Consider the following 6,298-nt stretch of genomic DNA (forward strand, 5'->3'; position numbering starts at 1 on the left):
AAAAGACTCTGATGCTGGGAGGAATTAGGGGCAGGAGGAGAAGGGGACGACAGAGGATGAGATGGCTGGATGGCATCACCAACTCAATGGACATGGGTTTGGGTGAACTCCGGGAGTTGGTGATGGACAGGGAGGCCTGGCGTGCTGCGATTCATGGGGTGGCAAAGAGTCGGACACGACTGAGCGACTTAACTGAACTGAACTGAACTGAGGTGGGCGCTGAGGTGAAAACAAGCTGCAGTGAGAGAGAAGGCCCTTAGGTGTGGCCGTGTTCTGAGATGAAGAGAGGCCACTGGAAAGGGGTCAGGAGGTGGAAGACCATGAGGCAGGGGAAGGGTGCTAAGCAGAGGTGACTGACGTGGTGACAGGTGACGTGCAGAATACTTATCTTAATCAGGATACTCGGGTTAGGAGGTCGAATATGGCGGGGGCGGGGGTGTGTGGTTCTCCCTACTCAAGGCTTTTCTTTTCACTCCAAGTTTTTCATATCTGGCTTCATAATCTGTACCTAATACCTCAGTCAGTGTTCCTAATTTCTCTTTCTCTGTGACTCTCTTACTATTTACCACTCTAGTCTGTGAGTGAGGCACCCAAGGCCCATTCAGGATGGAGAGTAATATTTCTTCCTCTTAACTTGAAATTTTAAGTAGCCAACAGAAGCCAAACATATTTTGGTCCAGCTTTTAAATAGAAATTTTAGGCCAGCCTTCATGCCAGCAGAGCTGTCTCTGGCAGCATCATACTCCTCCCCTTAAATGGAGACTGACTGTTGAGGAGTCATGAAACATTTCAAAGAGCATCTGTTGAGGTAGAGGCTGTGATGTGTCTTGGATGAGTATCTGTACAAATAGTTCTTTGGGTTCAAGACCTAGTACAGGGTGACCCTTTTTCTTCAGTGTCTGAATCATTCTTTGCTGGAATAAATAGCAAAAAAAATTCCACAATAGCAGTTGGCATTTTGTAGGACTACCCCCCCCACCCCTGCCCCGACCCAGGTGGTCTGTTTAAAGTGCCAACAAATGACTGCCATATTTCTTCAAAATCTGTTATTTTCCAGAAACAACCTGTTCAGGTTAAATGGAAACTAATGCCCATTTTTTAGATGAACTGGATGGTCATAATGGGCTTTCACCTTGGGCCTCACCTAAAATAATTATAGTAACTTTTGAGCAGCTTGTTAGATGGAGACATCAACTGTACAGAAGAGCTGCAAAGAGCACAGCAAGATCGTTTAGGGAAATATAACATATGTAGTTTGGTGTAGTGACAGCTGGGAGAGAGAAATGTTCATAATATTTGAAGGTTGTGTGCAGTACACTTAAACTAAAATGAACTTGGTAATGACAAATTGGTGAAGTGAGTATAAAAATCTTGTTTGAATAGGATATTGATGGCTTTTTACAACTAAAAAATTATTTTTAAAAAATCCAAAACCCTGGGGTAGTTAAAAAGTACACTTGAAAATCTTTTCACTCAAATCAGGACAAACAAACAAACAAACAAAAAAAGACTAGTCTTTAATATCTTACAAAAATTCTGAATATAATGAAGGTGGTATTTCAAATTTGTGAGGAAATGAATTCAGTGAATGGTGTTGGAACAAACTAGGTAGTCATCTGGAAGAAAAATAAAATTGGAACCATATTTCACACCTTATACTAAAATAAATTCCAAATGATCAAGAAATTAAGTCTGAAAAATAAAAGTGCTAGAAGAAAGCATGAGAAAAAATGTTACTATCTCAGAGTAAGAAAAGTCTTTTTAAGTATGACATAAAACTTAGAAGCCATAAAAAACTTATAAGAATTACTAAATCCTTCATGGCAGAATGCTACTTTCCTATCCTAGATACAAAGCATGGCAAACCAAAGCTTTGTGTCAATTAGTAACCAAACAGTAATTGTGTCAATTAGCTTTTCCAGTTTCTCAAATAAGTTTAGCAAGTCTGGGAGCTCTCCATAAAATTTTAAAAATTTGTGTCATTTTATGATACTCTAAGAAATAGAACAGAGAGTGGAATTACAGGGCAACCTGAATTTTAAACCATTACACTGTACTGCCCCTCTGTGGACAACCACCTTATAATCAAATAAAGTTATATAATTCCACCATGTACGGTTAAGTTTCTCCAAACTGGTGCCTCTAGATGTGTGTATTCTTGGTTTCAAGAGCTCAAATTTGAAAAATGTTTCAGTAAAGAACTAAAGAATGAAGGGTCATTACAAAAAGAGAATGTCATTGGGTATATCTCCTTTTAAATTAGCATTTATTTTAAAAAATGTTTATTGAATCCCTACTATTTGACAAGGGCTTCGCAGGTGGCTCAGCAGTAGAGAATCCGCCTGCCAACGCAGGAGATGTGGATTCGATCCCTGGATTGGGAAGATCCCCTGGAGAAGGAAATGCAACCCACTGGAGTATTCTTGCCTGGGAAATCCCATGGACAGAGGAGCCTGGTGGGCTACAGTTCATGGGGTCGCAAAGAGTTGGACACTACTGAGTAACTAAGCGCATGCACGCGTGCACACACACACACACACACTATTTGTCAGACACTGTGCTAGGTGCTGGGTGCCAGAGATTCAATAACAAACAAAATAAAAACTCTAGTGTGGATTATAGATAAGTTTATAGGCAATTACAGTAGCATATATACACATACATACATATCAGTCATTTGAGGCTTTCTCATTTATTTAGATTTCTCTCCAAATTTGAAAAGCTTCCAACTTTGGCGCACAGCTGCCCAGAGAGGCATGCTTGTGACCATTTATTTAACTAATATTTATTAAACACAGCTTGGACCCATCTCTCTGCTGGATATGAAGATAAAGACAGGTCTTCGCTCTCAAGGAGAAATGAGTCTAGTAGGGAAGATAGATATAGAAAGAGATAATGACAAACAGGGTGAGGTAAGAGGGATTTTAGATACAGATGGGAGCCATGTAGACATCTCTGTGGAAGATCCTCATAGAAGTGGTGACCGTTTATTTGGGACTGAAATAATAAGGGATTTTCCAGCTGGGCAGGGGTAAGGGCACAGGGAACGCAGAGGCTTATTTAGGGAGCTGCAAATTGTTCTGCTGGAGTGAAAGATACTAGGAAAAAAGGAACTCTCCGAAACCAAAGGTAGCATTTGTTGATAGCTAACATATCACTTAACTGCTTTCCACAGATGAACATATCCACATCATGCAGAGATAGCATGAGGTAGGAACTATTGTTATCTCTATTTACAGATGATGGGACTGAGGTATCACAAGGTTAAGTAACTTGCCCAAGGCTTACCGTCTGGCTCCTGTGTTCAGGCTCTCAGCCAATATGCTAAATGAGTATATGGCCGACTTGTATATTGATATATGTGATTCTATTTTCCATTTAGAGAAGTATGTATGATATAAGCACACACAGGCATGGCAACTAAGCCCAAATTACAGTCCAGTCCAGTCATCTACAAGATATCTGGTCTTGGGGAAAATTTATTTAAACATCTTTGTGCTTTATTTTCCTCATCTGAAAACCAAGAATAGTATTAGTCTTGAGTTGGTATGAGAATTAGTGGGTTAATATACTTGAAGTACTCGGGCTGCTATGTGGAAAATGGAGTTAGGAGAGAGGGCAAAGAGAATACTTCAGAGAACACTGTAAAAGTCCAAGCCAGGGGTAATGGTGGTTTCAACCAAGAAAGTCCTCAGTTTGAAAATGGGAAAAATTTTACTTCATTCACATTTACTTCATGAGAGAAGACAAAATAACCTGTAAAAATACATTTAAAAGTACAAGTCCCCAGCAATGCCTTTACTGTTTTTAAGTAAAATGTTACATCCCCATCACTCAGCTTCAACAATTTTCAACACATGACCAGCCTTGTTTCCCTTATACTTCCATCCACTTCCTCCCTTTCATATGGTTTTTTTAAGGAAATTCTATATGTCATATTATTTCATCTGTAAATTAAATGCATATCCATAACACCATTATCATACCACCAAAATAATAATTTTTAATATCAAATATCCAGACAGCATTCAAATAACCAATTGTCAAAACAGAGACACAGATGTAGAGAATGGACGTATGGATACCAGAAGGGGAAGGGGATGGGTGGGATGAACTGGGAGATTGGGATTGGCATATATACACTACTATGTATAAAAGAGATAACTAATGAGAACTTAACTAATGGGGAAAAATGGAAACATTGGCAGATTTTATTTTCTTGGACTCCAAAATCATTATGGACAGTGACTACAACCTTGAAATTAAAAAGATGCTTGCTCCTTGGAAGAAAAGGTATGACAAACCTAGCGTGCGTGCATCGAGGTCACTTCAGTCGTGTCTGACTCTTTGCAATCCCATGGACTGTAGCCCGCCAGGCTCCTCTGTCCATGGGATTCTCCAGGCAAGAATACAGGAGTGGGTTTTCATGCCCTTCTCCAGGGGATCTTCTTGACCCAGGAATTGAACCTATGTCTCTTATGTTTCCTGCATTGGCAAGTGGATTCTTTACCACTAGCACCACCTCACCTGGAAATCCCTAACAAACCTAGACAGCATATTAAAAGCAGAGACATCACTTTGCTGACAAAGATCGGTATAGTCAAAGCTATGGTTTTTCCAGTAGTCATGCATCAATGTGAGAGTTGGACTGCAATGAAGGCAGAGTGCCAAAGAATTGATGCTTTCAAACGGTGGTGCTTGAAAAGACTCTTGAGAGTTCCTTGGACAGCAAGGAGATCAAACCAGTCAATCCTAAAGGAAATTAACCCTGAAATTCATTGGAAGGACTGATGCTGAAGCTGAAATTCCAATACTTTGGCCACCTGATGTGAACTGACTCATTGGAAAAGCCCCTGATGCTGGAAAAGATTGAAGGCAGGAGGAGAAGGGGACAACAGAGAATGAGATGGTTGGATGGCATCACTGACTCGATGGACATGAGTTTGAGCAAGCTCTGGGAGTTGGTGATGGACAGGGAGCCTTGGCGTGCTGCAGTCCATGGGGTCGCAGAGTCCGACAGGACTGAGCGACTGAACTGAAACCGAAACTGACAGTTCATATGGAAATGGCATGATAAATACTGATTTATTTCCTTTATTTGCTAGTTTTCAAAATAACAAATTGGTCCCCTAGCATCTTTCAACGGTGACCAATTATTTTTTTTAAGTAAGATATGAATATGTGGGTGAAAACATGTTTGACATGCTTCAGTCCATGACTATTATTATTAAACTTAGATGGTCCCATCTTTAGCCAATGGGATTCTAAGTTGGCTATGGAGGCTTTCTAACAGGACTCTCATCTTTGGTAGCTTCCTTGCTATCTAGTATGGCGATGTTCCAAGTTCATTTCATGATTTTCCTGCCGTAGACCTGGAACCAGACAATTCTTCAAGGATCCCTGTATCCTTTTAGTGCAAATAGTATTTCAAAACCACAGTCTAGTTCATTACTACTGGGTTAGTCTTCATTTCCAAGTCATTTCAATGGACAGAGTTAGTTGTTTTTTTTTCCTTACACTTTAAGGAGATATAAATGATATACAAGAAAATGAACATATTTAAACTCTGTGAATCCCTCAGCACAATGAAGACAGTGAACATAACCACCATCCCCCAAAGTTTTCTTGGGCCCCTTTGTAATTTCTTCCTCCTCTCCTCCTCTACCCTCTTTAGCCACTTCTACACTCATTCCTTAGGCAACTATTTGTTTTTAAAGACAGGGCTTCCCTGATGATTCAGGTGGTAAAGAATTTGCCTACAGTGCAGGATACCCAGGTTCCATCCCTGGATCAGGAAGATTCCCTGGAGAAGGGAACGGCTACCGACTCCAATATTCTTGCCTGGAGAATTCCATGGACAGAGGGATTTGGTGGGTTACAGTTGGTCTGAGCAACTAACAGTAACTAAATATAAAATATATCCTCAATTCATAATCAATTCAAACTCAGGACCATAGGATTTTAACTTCTTCTAGCTTAACATCTGATTTTCCTTACTTCCATGCTGTAGGAAGGACAGAATGGGGGTATTACACAATTACTCATTTGCTTTATTCCATATTATAGCTAGTGCTTCTTGAATGTTCCCTTTGGCGCTTATCCCCGCCCCCCACCCCTTTATAAAGGGTGTGAAGAATTCTTCACCACAATTTTCCCTTCTAATATTTACAAAGAGTAGAGACAGATCTTTTCATCTTGAACTGCCAAGAGGCCTATGGTTATGAGTCCTCAGTAACTTCTGGAAGGGGTCCGAGCAGGCATGATCTGGGACCCAAGCTGTGCAAAGGATTATCCTGAA

The sequence above is a fragment of the Bison bison genome, unplaced genomic scaffold (assembly GCF_000754665.1).
Source record: "Bison bison bison isolate TAMUID 2011002044 unplaced genomic scaffold, Bison_UMD1.0 scf7180017864213, whole genome shotgun sequence".
Classification (NCBI taxonomy): Eukaryota; Metazoa; Chordata; class Mammalia; order Artiodactyla; family Bovidae; genus Bison; species Bison bison.